Raw genomic sequence first — 13156 nt, 5'->3', positions numbered from 1 at the left:
ATCTCTTTTCTGAATTGAATTTTTAAACCCATAAATTCTTTCCATATTTATATATTTTATTCACTATTGAATTTCTACACCGTACTGTGGATATGCACATTGAAATTTTATTAAAGATGACATGTTAAAAACAAAGAACTTAGCACCATAGAAAGCTTTTAAGAATATTGTAATAAGCATAGCCTAGAAGTTTATATTCTATCAGAAGTGAAAAAATATACCTATTCTAACACTCACAAGCAGGTTTTTTTTTTTTCTAAGAATAATTTAGAGTCTATGTTTGAATAAACATAGGTTGTGACATTCTTTCCTCAGATAGTATCTGTTACTTTATGAAATTGACATTTCAGTTTTTACTTTTGAAAAGATGATTGATGGATGGCTCCCCGATGCTTTTGAAAGGACCTTGCATCCTTTATCTATTGCTGCATAGCAAAGCACCAAAAAAGTTAATGTACTTAAAAAAAATGTACTTTTTCCTGCAATTCTGTGAAATGCCTGATCGGTGCTTCAGGAATCACCTAGAATCACCAGGTCTCACTCATGCAGCTACAGTCAGCGGGCCAATACGCTGGAAGTGGACTCAGCTGGGAGAATTGGGATGGTGGGGCCTCTGTCTCTACTAAGGTCTGTAATCTTAGGCATGACGATCTTAAGACAACATTGTATGAGGGCAAATACCAACGCATTATATTAACCAAGGTCCTGGATTTGAGGTGGGAGTGACCTCGTGGAATATTTTATTGGGGACTGTTAGTGTAAAATTTTATCAGTGACCCCAATATTAGCATTTAAATAGCTTACACAAATGCATATGCTTCATTAAACAAATTGTAATGACTTCACATTGATTAAATATTTATTATTTAATTTAATATCAGGCTTTCTTTTTTTTAAAAAAGATTTTTTAATTTATTTATTCATGAGAGACAGAGAGAGAGAGAGGCAGAGACACAGCAGAAGGAGAAGCAGTGTCCCTGCAGGGAGCCTGATGTGGGACTCCATCCCAGGACTCCAGGACCACACCCTGGGCCGAAGGCAGGCGCTCAACTGCTGAGCCACCCAAGGATCCCTAATATCAGGCTTTCAAGCAGAATGGAAGGTAGTAGAATTTTTGAAACTGTCAAAGCAAGTAAATTACCCATCTAACATTGGCTAACCTAACTAAATGTTTTGATTTTCTAATATTAATTTTCTGAAAACTATGCCAAAATAAGTCATTTTAATAATTTGAATTTTAAAATGCTACTTCCCTTATCAATTTCATATTTTTATGCTCACTTCTTGACGCAGCCATGGAGATGTCCCAGTTGGATCCCCTTTGAAGAATGTAATTGCTGTGCAGATACAGGGAGCGTGGATAGCTGACAGCCCCCAGCTGCATCACCTGCTGGATCAGTCTGAGTTTCAAGCTGAGGCCATTCTCTTCCTGAACAGCTTCCCTTCAAGAATGCACAATGGTGGAGGAATTAGGACAAGTCATTTCTGCCCATTGTAAGGATCTAACATTGATGAGTAGGATGGCCATCTAAATTGCTGGTAGGATGTCTCATAGAAGCCTAGAAAAAGAATGTCCCATGCTGAGGTAAGTTGAAATGCTTGAATTACCGTGACAGATAATGGAAGACTCGACAAAAGACTCAGGAAAATGGCCATACCAGAATGGATACACTATGTGAGTCCAAAAGACCATCAGAAAATTATGCTTCAAAGGAAGACTCAGAAGACACGGCACTCACAGAGGCTATTGGGAGTGTGCTGATAGAGGGTCGCTAGCGTTACTCAGAGGCCTGGTCAGACGTGACTCTAGGAGAGTCTGATAGGGCCTGACGTATTGATAGCCACGGGGATAGCAGGGCATCAAAGCAACAGAGGCCAGTGGCAACCCTCAATGGCAGGGGTGGTCACAAGGACTGTAATGAGGAGTGAGTGGCATTCAAGCAGAAGATAGTTAACATAACAGCATTCCTGAGAACACAACATGTGAGGCTGTCGCTCTGCTGAATATCCATAATCAAAAGAAAGTAAGATTGAAAGAGCAGAAGGCTAAGGGTGGTCATTCTAAATAAAGTCATAACCCTTTTCTCAATGTACAGAATTCCAAGTCAATTTTTTGGCCAAGATGCACGGATTGAGGTGCTCAATTCCCAAATAGAAGCATTCACAATAATTACACAGGGAAACAATTCTCTCAGCATTTCCCCCTTCAGCTGCAGCTGTTTACTAAGGTGATACACTTGGAAATGGGACACTCGAGCATTTCAAGAGCAACTGGACACAGAGTTTGAGTTACGTCTGATACTTATGACACCGAAGCCTCATCATGCCTTCTCTATTAAAACAGGGGTGGCCATGAGGCAAGCGATGATTAAAGTTATGACCAAAGTCTGGTTTGTGGAACCAATGTCCTGAAGACTGACCCATTGGTTAAATCTCCCAGGTTCTGAAGCGTAGTTGAACTTGAAAATCTTGGCAGTTGGAATATACTCAATAGTGAGTCCTTGTTTTACTATTGATTGTATCAAGTTTTTATTTAATTTCTAGTTAGTAAAAAAAAATAAAAATAAATAAATAAATAAATAAATAAATAAATAAATAAATAAATAAATTCTAGTTAGTTAATGTATAGTGTAATACTGGTTTCAGGAGCAGGGATTCATCACTTATGTCGAATCCCCAGGGCACATCCCAACAAGGGCCCTCCTTGACATCCATCACCCATCTAGCCCATGCATCACCCACTCTCCTTCCATTAACCCTCAGCTTGTTCTCTATCATTAAGAATCTATATGGTTTGCTTCCCCCCTTTTCTCCTTCCTCCATGTTTACCTCTTTTGTTTCTTAAGTTCTACATGTGAGTGAAAGCATATAGCATTTGTCTTTCTCTGACTGATTTGTTATGCTTAGCATAATATAGTCTAGCTCCATCCATGTTATTGCAAAAGGCAAGATTCCATTATTTTTTTATGGCTGTGTGTGTGTGTGTGCATGTGTATAAATTATATCACATCATTATCCACTCTCAATGGACAGATGTTTGGGCTTTTTCTGTAATTTGTCCTAATAGTGAGTCCTTGATCTGTGTGGTAAAAGCTATTATGATCATGGGGAGACCACAACCCTCTAGGTCTTCACTTTTACCTTGATAGTGAATCAAAACCAGCATTTTACCTTCAGAGGGGCAAGACGTGGCAGAAATTGGTGCCACTTTTAAAGATCTAGATAATGTAATGCAGTGATTTCTATCATACATCTGTTTAGTTTGGAGAAATTTGAGAGATCTTGGAGAATAAATGCACAGCACCACAGTTTCAATTAAATAGCATATCACTCATAGATGTCATGACAAACACTGTTGTGTGGATAAATGTGTCTACCGGTATATGGTATGTGATCACCAATTTGGAAAATATGTGTTTAATCTAGAGAAATAATCAAAAGGTGTTTTATTTACCTGAAATAGACTAAAATACACATAATTGTATTAACTATTAACCATCTATTCCTTCTGTCTATTAACTATCATTCCTTCTGTCATAATATAGCCAAAAACAATCTGAATTGTCTAGCCATCCTATATATTTACTTCATCCTTGTGTTTTAACCATGATACCTTGGGTGAGGTATGGTGATGGTAGGTGCAGTTCAAAAGAGGAACACTAGAAATAATTTTGCAATTTTGTTATATTTAGAGTTCCACCGGGAGAACACAACATGCCATATGGGACTCAAGGGAAACACTAGGATCTATGATAAGGAAGAGAGTAAGGGTAGCTACGGGCAAAAGCCTTTATTCTGGTTTCTGTGTGAAGAAAAGGGCAAGGCAGGGGAATCAAGCCTAGGATTGGATAACGTGAATAATTCTAGAGGGTTCTAGGTATTCATAGGGGCTGTTCCTCATTTTCAGCCACTTGATCCTGGCGAAATTGCCAGGGTGTATAGTGGCCCAGAGTATGAAAGTCAGAAAGAGAATTAATCGGAGTTGTGTGCTTATTGGCTTACTCAAGAAGGGGAACTAACTAGCTTGCATCTAGGGCTCAGAACTGTGTCAAGACAATGAGCACACATTGGTGTGCATGCACACACACATACAAATATATTACACCATGACACGATTACCAGGCAGGACAAGTAGATATATTTATTCATGCGCAGCAGCAAATGATGTGGTATGGGGACTTGGAACAGAAAGGACTGAAGATTAGAGACAAGGAGGACTAGGATAGAACCATGTGCATGGAAACCCAAGAGAGCACACGTACAAATATATTTGTATCATGTATTAATTCTCAACAGAAATCATCCATCGTGGAAGAGGCATTGAAGAACGGAATAGACAAAATGGCCATCAATTGATGTTTTACTACCTTTGTCTTCACTCAACTCCAGAAATGACACAGCACACACACAAGTGGAGTGGCCATATGCAGACTTATGTGAGTCCAACAGCTTGGGCTCCCTAATGTCAAAGTAATCCAGCTGCTGTATCTCCTGAATCTCTAATCTCTCAGCAACAGCCAACTCTGAAGCACTAGTATGAAGCTATTCCCTGAGGAATTCAATAAGTTATATTGAGGTTCTTCTCTCCTTTCTCATAAATGTAAACAATTATTCCAAGAATGGGTTTGCCTTTCTTGCCCATAAACCTTCAACCACACCAACATCCATGGTAACAGAATGCTTAATTGACAAATATGAATTTCTTTACAAAAGAGTGTCCAACGAAAGAACACCTCTATGGCAAAGGATGTACAGGTGTGGGCCCATGAAAATGTGATCCATTGGTTCTATCCCTTTATGCTCCATCTAGATACAGTGGCTAGATAGATCATTGGAAGGGCCTAAAGGTATGACCAAGGGCATAAGCATGGAGCCAAGAGTCTGTAGAGATGAAGTGCTATTCTCTAGCATTTAACGTAAACACTAAATCAGAGGCCTTGTATAGAGCTGTGTTCCTAATAGAAAAGACACAAGAAACTGGTAACTAATGGTGAATAGTAAGAACAGCTTTGCTTGCTGTCATTCCCATGTCTGCAAAAGTGGGTTTTTCCTGGTTAGAAAGCCTGGTCTCTATGGGTTGTGCACTCTTTCCAGAGGACACAGCAAGGTTTACACTGAACTACAAACTAGTGTTGACAGTTGGGCATTTTGAACTCCATGTGCTCAGGGAGTCAGACAAGAGGAAGAGCCTCTCTTGGAAGGGAAAACTGACCCTGGCCAGCCAGAGGTGGTAGGGATGCTGTTACTTATTGAAGGCAAGGAGGAAAATGTGTGGAAACTCAGACCATCCAGTAGGGCGATTCTTATTACTTCATTACCCAGCTATTTATACACAAGGAGAAGTGCAGTGAAAGTAGCTTGAGAAAGTATGTTTATCAGAGGCTGAGCTCCCTCCGGAGGGAGAATTTGGGTCTTACCAAGTAAGACAGTGGACTCAATAAAGGTGATAGGTTAGGCTGACAAATTGTTAATGGATAGTGTCAAGGTAGGTGATAAGTACCACTTATCACACACACACATGCACACACACACAAATTTTAGTGAAGCTGAATTTATCTTATTAATCTTCTTCTTCTGCATTTTTTTTTTCAAAAAGAAAAGTCTGCTAGAACTAGAACTCTGGAGGAACTGCTCCTTTAACGTGTTTGTAGAACTTGGCCCACATGGCCCAAGGGTGAGAGCATGGCACCCATAGAAACGCATTACCTTGTCCTCCTCACATTAGTGCAGTTAGCTGACAGCCTCCAGCCTCCAGCCTCCAGCCTCCAGCCTCAGAATCTTCAGAATCTTCCTTTGCTTTTGAAAAGAGGTCATGCTCTTTTTGGATTGCCTGAACTGATAAGTGACAATGGTAAGTATACCAAAGACTGGCTATTTCTGTCTAATTCAGGACTCTTCTGACAGATGATCTTTGCTCTACAGTTCCACACTGGAATGATCTTGTCACATCTAGATTGCAGTCTGCTCATCTGACTGCACTATTGTTCATTCTTTCTCATGTGTCAGATATGCACCTTGGTTTTAAGGATTTCCCTGCCCAGTTCTCCTTCTTCCTTCTTTTATCTCTTCACTGGTGTTATCCTCTAATAAACCATGTGGGCTCTTAACTCCATTTCAATATTCGTTTCCCAGAGGATCCAGCTGACACATATCTTCAACTCCCAGGGGATCAAAGTCTTAGTCTCTAACATAATAAACTATAAAGTTGTTGATACTGGGTATCGTGGATTAAATGTTTGTGTCCCTCAAATATTCATATGTTGAAGTGCTAAATTCAGGGTGATACCATTTGGAGATGGGGACTTTGGGAGGTAATTAGTGTTAGATGAGGTCATGAGGTTGATGCCTTTGTCTGATGGGATTAGTACCCTTGCAAGAAGAGGCACCAGAGAGCTGATTTTTCTCTCTCCAAGCAAATAAGAAAAGGTCATATAATCATAGGGCAAGATGGCAGCAGCCTACAAGCCAAGAGCAGAGGCCTCAGAATGAAACTTACCTGTCGGCCCCTTGATCTTAAACTTTCAGCTGCAGAACTGTGAGAAATAAATTTCTGTTCATTAAGTCACTCAGTCTATGGTGTTTTGTTATGCTGACATGAACTGACAGATACACTGTGCCATAATATGGTTTAGAATTTATTATATCAACAAATATATTATAAGCTCTCTCACTTCTCTGTAACTGTATGAATTACAATTCTTCAATTTATAATAACTCTCCTGTTTTTTTAACCTTCTGTCACACAATATAAAACAAAGATATATTACACAAAGAAAAGACCGTATTATATGATCTCAAGGATCTGAACACTTACGGAGAGTATGGGTAACAGAAGTCAGATGAAAGACAGAAGAGACCTCTTATGTGAATGCGATTCACAGCATATTTCTGAAATGAGTAATCTAAAAGCATTTTAGAGGCAGATTTCTGAGACAGTAATTGAAAGAGTTACTCTGGTATTAACCTTTACTCCTGCCAAACTTCCATTTCAAGTAGCACTATGAGTAAGTGTCTTGCAAACAATATATCAGGGCTGTAATACTTTAAAATCAAACTGATTCATCTTTGTTCAGAGCACACAAACTTTCTCAGAAAAATAATTTAAAAAATGGGACTTCCAGTAAGGATAAATGAAAGCCAGCGAACTTTCTTTTTTGAGTAGAAGAAAGCATTGTGCTCTTTATTTCTTTCCATCCTATTTGTTTTGTAAATTGGACAAAATCTATTATAGAGGGTGTTTCTCACAATAAAACAAAATCTATCCAAATGAGGTAAAACAAAGCTCTGTAAAGCAAGTCAAGGTACCGAACACATTACTTCTCTATATCCAAATTACCCTCCTGCTATGACTTGAAATTTTAGAATCTAAAGGACGAACATATAGAGAATGTATTTATGTGCAAAAACAATTCTATAGAAAAGGCTGGAAAGGAAGGCTTCGTTACCTGCCTTAATATAGCACAGCATTTACGTTGACAACAACCTATGGAACATCTCTATTTCCACACTCTTGTGAAAAGCAAGATCTTGAAAGGAGTCATTATCTAATACACAGACAGGAAAACCTAGCAAGATTTGCAATTTTCCCAGCAGAAGTGAAAACCAATGTTTTATGATTTGAAAGAACATAGGCTTTTCTGGGGAAACTATAACAGAAACTATGAGTCTATAGGACAACATTAGAGTCTTAACCAAGAGGAAAAAAGTGTTCACAGTTCAAGAGAATGAGCTGTGCTCAGATAGGAAGTGAGCTGTTTTATAGTAAAGAAGGCCTGTTGACTGCCCAGCTGAAAGCCATTTGACTTTCTGGCAGCGTATTGCTTGCAGAAAGAAACCAAGAGAGGACAAAATTGGGTAGAGCCAGACTTTATAACATGACCAGGTGGCTTGGTCTTTCTAACCCTGTTTTAAAGACTACCCACTCAGTACATTAAAGCTCCTAGGTTTATCTGATTTGGAAAAGTGTTATTTTTTTTCAGACTGGATGAAAACTTGGCAAGGTTCATGAAACAGAATGATTGAAGCTTCCGCTGGAGCTTTGTAAAATAGTACCGGCAAAGAAAAAAACGGGGTGAAGACCCCAAAACCAAAACCAGTTTCTTTTAATTTTGAAACATTATCAGTAAGAAATGATAATGATAATAATCTTTAATGATAATGATAATGATAATAATAATGATAATAATCTTTTTTTGGCCAAAAAAGATTACCAATAAGGATTTTTTAAATATCTGTTCTTAGTACAAATGATGTAATAGGAAACTTCTAACACATTACTGTCGACTTTATTATCTGGACTTATGATACCTGTATATCCATTACATATTAGTAGAAAAGGAGGGATCAAAAATAAAATAGATGTGAGTTTTCGCAATCTGATAGGTTTGCCAAGTGCTGAAATATGGATTGATTGATTGATTGGTTATTTAAATTCTACTGTCTATCAGATAGAATGTAGTCCTGAGTTTAGAATATGAAAAAAAAAATAAGGAAGACAGAGAAGCTTGAAATCATGAAAGCTCAATGAAACTCATTCTTTGCAACAGAGTCTTTTGTTTCAATATTTGCTAGAGAAAAACAAGTTTCTAAATATTAGTGATAAAACAGAAAGCTCAACAGATAAAGTTCTGCTCTTGTAGTATTTACAGTGCAGTGAAGAAGGTTGTTAAATTAGAAAAAAAGGTAACCAATAAATGTCTAATAAATCAAGCAATCATTAGAACTACAGAGAATGGAGCAAGGCTAGTGACAATAGAGCAAAATCCCGGAAGTAGGAGATGATAATGTTTTAGGGGAAATAAATAGGCACGCAAATGAAATCTCCTACTGTGAAAAATATTTGGAAAATGCTAGATTACATAGTGTTAACTTGGTGTCTTTATTGGAGAATCTCTGATAACTGCTGATATTCTAATAGATGTAAAGGCTTCCATTAAGAGAAGAGGCACGGAGTAGTGCACTCAGCTGGTAATGAACAGCTAAGTTTCCAGAACACCTTACAAGACTCTTCAAAATGGTGTTTTTTCCTTTTTTTTTTTTTTTTTTTTCCTTAGGAGGAGAATCGCCTGGTGGCTCTTGGCTAGTAATCAGCCGTTCCTCAAAAACAATAAAGGTAAACGGGCTTCTCCCCTAGAGGAAAGAAAATGCAGATCTCGAAATGTAACTGAAGGTAAGTGGGCCTGGGTTTAGGACACAGAGAATGGTAGAAAGTGATGCAATTCAATGTTCACCACAAGTGTGTATATGTGTGTGTGTGTGTTTACGTTCCCAAGCGTGTATGGATATAATTACACAGATTGCATACTGTCGACCTAATAAAATTAACCAAATATTAGTATTCATGATAGATTTATTCAGTTGACTGAGTGTAAGACTGACAGTATTCATTGCTCTTTCTTGACTTCAGGAATAAGCAATAAAGAAGGCATAAGCCATCTTATTAAAAATATGACTAAAGAACATAGTAGATATTGGAGATAATATACCCAGGTAGAAAGATACCAGATTTACTCCTGATAATCCTTACATCCTACTTATTAAAAACGTACATTTTCTGTGAATATATATATTTTTTTATTCTGTGGAGAATAAGTACCTAGTTTATACTGGGTATGGTAAGATAATTTTCTTTCGTATTCTCTCTATTGAGCCTCAGTTTTACAAATGAAATAAAGAATTAAAAAATAATGTTTATATTTTATTTCAGACCTTTTTCTTTGTGCCATGAATTTAGGGTATATTCTCAAACGTCAATAAGGAGATCAAACTCTGGTATCAATTAACGTAAAATGAATGCGCTTATGAAATGAACTCTGTAGAAGTTATTTTGGATGTTCTTCAATGGGGTTGAACGGACACATCTGTCTAAAAGAAAGCATCTGTTAATTCTTTGACTGTGACCTGAAAGGCTGCCCGTGGGAAGGAAGAAAAAATTATTTAAAAAATATTTTGAGGTTTTCCAATACCTATGGCTCTGCCATAGACACTGTATGAAATTTTTGTCTCTTTTGAGATGATCAGTGTAGAAACATGGGAATCATTAGCTGCTCATCTCTTCGACTGGGCTGTGGGCTACCACTCCATAATCATACCTCGAGAATGTGCACTGCAAGCGGAATAGAGCTCGAGCTGAGAACTTCATGACAAATCCATCCTGTGTAGATAGGTCTGCTTGATGTTGTTGATGGCATTTGGGGACTGACTGAAGAATTAATCCAGTTTCAGAATAAAAAAATATATTATGATGCATATTATAAGAACTAAGATCAGAAGTGTTAGAGACCATCTTTAATCATCTCAAAGATACTTGGTGCATTTTGTACACCAAAAGGTGTACTCCTTGGATAAGGAATCAGAAAAAAAAAAAAAAGTTATTTGCCACTAGATTTACTTTTCTTTTTTTAAAGATTTTATTTACTTATTCATGAGAGACACAGGGAGAGAGGCAGAGACATAGGCAGAGAGAGAAGCAGGCTCCATGCAGGGAGCTCAATGTGGAACTCGATCCCAGGACCCCAGGGTCACATCCTGAGCCAAAGGCAGACGCTGAACCCCTGAGCCACCCAGGTGTCCCTAGACTTACTTTTTTAAACTGAAATTTAATTAACAGACAGCATTATATTAGTTTCAGGTGTACACCACACTGCCTCAGCAATTCCTCAGTGCTCACCACAATTAAGTGCAGTCATGATCTGTCAAAAAACGGTGTTATTACAATATTATTGACTATATTCACTCTGCTGTAGTTTCATCTCATGACATTTATTTTATTACTGGAAGTTTGTACCCCTTACTCCTCTTTATGTACTTTAGAATCACTTTTTGTTATACTTGCAAGGTTAGAGTACTTATTTTTGCTCTAGTTTTGTTTCCCTTCCCCACCCCACATCCAATGCAAAATGGATCAATGAAATATGGCCTAAATGGTTGTAGATAAAAGTCTCTGTAGTCTTCTACTGAGTCTTCTGGGTCAATATTTGCTTCAGACAGGAGGAGTTGCATAACTACCTTCCTTATGAAGGAAGAGACAGTCCTAAAGATTTGTCATGTGCAATTAAATTTTATTTTAATTTCCATCTCTTATCCTCTACAGTTAGACTGTACATGTAGAGGGATGAATTGAATGTCATTAAAATGTTATTTGTATTTCACATTAAATGATTGCCATTGTGAAACATTTCATATACATAATCATATATAAAATTATATATAAATATATATTTTATATATATACAAAGTTTTATAGCTATTTCTCAAGATACGCTGTATATCTTTTATATCAGATGTCTGACAGCAGCACACTGCAAAAGGTCATGTCAAGATCCCACAGTCTGCCATAGAGCTTTCACGTTCCCAGAAAATTAGTCATATCAATGATTATTGCTTTCTTACAAAGATGGAAAAAAGCTGCTCTTCTCTCAACCTAGTTTCTGAAGCACATATGTCTGGCACAGCCCTACCAGAGTCCTAAGCAGAGGAGCTGTGGATATAGAAACCCTGTGTTTTTCTTGACAAGTCACTTATAAAAGCTCCCATGTGGTATGCATGGCATTACAATTTAAGATCATGCTTTGCTAATCAACCATACTTGTGATTAATACTGGGTTTATCATCTACACTATTAAAAATCATATTTTTGGTGGATAATTCCTTTAGAAGTTGAAGAGGTAACATGTTGACCTGTAAGAAATAGACTGTTAATTTTGTTAAGGGACGAGATTGATGATAAGTAAGTTTCCATACAACGTGAAACTTCTATGATTCAGTGGAAGATAATTCATGAATAGATTTTTAAAAATAATTAATTTTGTATAATCACCACATGTAAAGTGTTGACTAATGGGATTAGTATCTTGCATGAAAAAAAATTAAGTATAATTTTAGTGTAATCCCTTAAGCTTATTGGGAAATGATTGTTGTTTAAAGAATCCTGAGTGTTAAGGATGAATCAAATCTCATACTCTCTCCCTTTGAAGCCCACATGCAAGAAGCATGACTGTGTCATGACCTACCAACAGGGAAACAAATTAGGCCCAGTTAGCATGTTGTGGCAGTTGAACATATTTTCATATATCAACAGGACATTAATATTTTAAGTGGATTTTTGGTTTTAGAGTTTTCAGGATTTGTCAATTCATTTGTAAGCATTAATGTATTTTGTATATGTATAGACTTGTGCTCAAATAACCTTCTCAAGTGTAAGAATGTATGTCGGAAAAAATCTTATGTTTTATTTTAAGACTTTCAAAGTCTCAATATTTTTATCTGAAATGATGATCCATTATGTATCCATTTTGTATGCATTGAGTTATGAATCCAGATGTCTACTCATTTCTCCTAACAACGTTATTTGAAATGCATGCTAATTTTCCTACTCATTGCTATCAAATTCTGTGGTTTAAAATTTATAAAGAAATCACCTGAGGAAGGCTTTAAATTACGGATGCCTAAGCTGTATCCCAGAATAATTAATTCAGAGTCTTCGAGGATAAGATTCAGACATCAGTCACGTTTAAAGCCTAGATAATCTAGTATACCAGCACATCTGAGGGTCTGTGCTTAGAACTACCTATAAATGTTGTTCATTCACTTTGGTACACCTAGGAAAAAGATAACAATATTTTCCAGCATTTTCTTCTTTCTACAATTTAATGATTTTCTGTTTCCATACTGCTAAAGTCCCTAAATATATGCTATATTCTTTAGTATTAATACGCATAGTTTCTGAATTTTTAGTAATTCTCAGTTGTTTGCAGATTGGAAATCTCTAGGAGGCTTTTAACAATTCAGATATTCAGGTGAATTTGATGCATTTGAAACAAAACTGAAAAACCTTTCCTTGGATCTATATGAATGTGCAAATCATGCTTTGTCATTTCTTTAACCCGTTCAAATAAAAAAAAAATATATTTTATCACTTTATTTGACTGGATTTAATCTTTGAGAATTTTTGTTTGTTTTTGCTAAGAAAAATGGAACTATGGCTTACACATATTATATAGCTATCAATTACACAATCATAATTAGAAGTATGGCTGGTTTAAACACCTTTGGGAAGTTCAGATTTTTTTAGACTATTTATTTATTTATTTATTTATTTATTTATTTATTTATTTATTTCAGAGAGAGAGAGTGAGAGAATGAGCAGGATGAGGGG

General features: G+C 36.8%; 1 long non-coding RNA gene across 1 annotated transcript; it reads left to right on the top strand.

The window, feature by feature from the left end:
* The first annotated feature begins 284 nt into the window (after positions 1 to 284).
* LOC112652776 (uncharacterized) lies at positions 285 to 4674 on the top strand. The gene is made up of 3 exons (XR_003131699.3): positions 285 to 1102; positions 1294 to 2493; positions 4297 to 4674. It is a non-coding gene; the product is annotated as an uncharacterized LOC112652776 (long non-coding RNA).
* The last annotated feature ends 8482 nt before the right edge of the window (positions 4675 to 13156 follow it).

Source organism: Canis lupus, chromosome 4, assembly GCF_003254725.2.
Source record: "Canis lupus dingo isolate Sandy chromosome 4, ASM325472v2, whole genome shotgun sequence".
Lineage (NCBI taxonomy): Eukaryota > Metazoa > Chordata > Mammalia > Carnivora > Canidae > Canis > Canis lupus.
The sequence above is the reverse complement of the archived record's forward strand: the minus strand, read 5'-3'. Positions and strand labels throughout refer to the sequence as shown.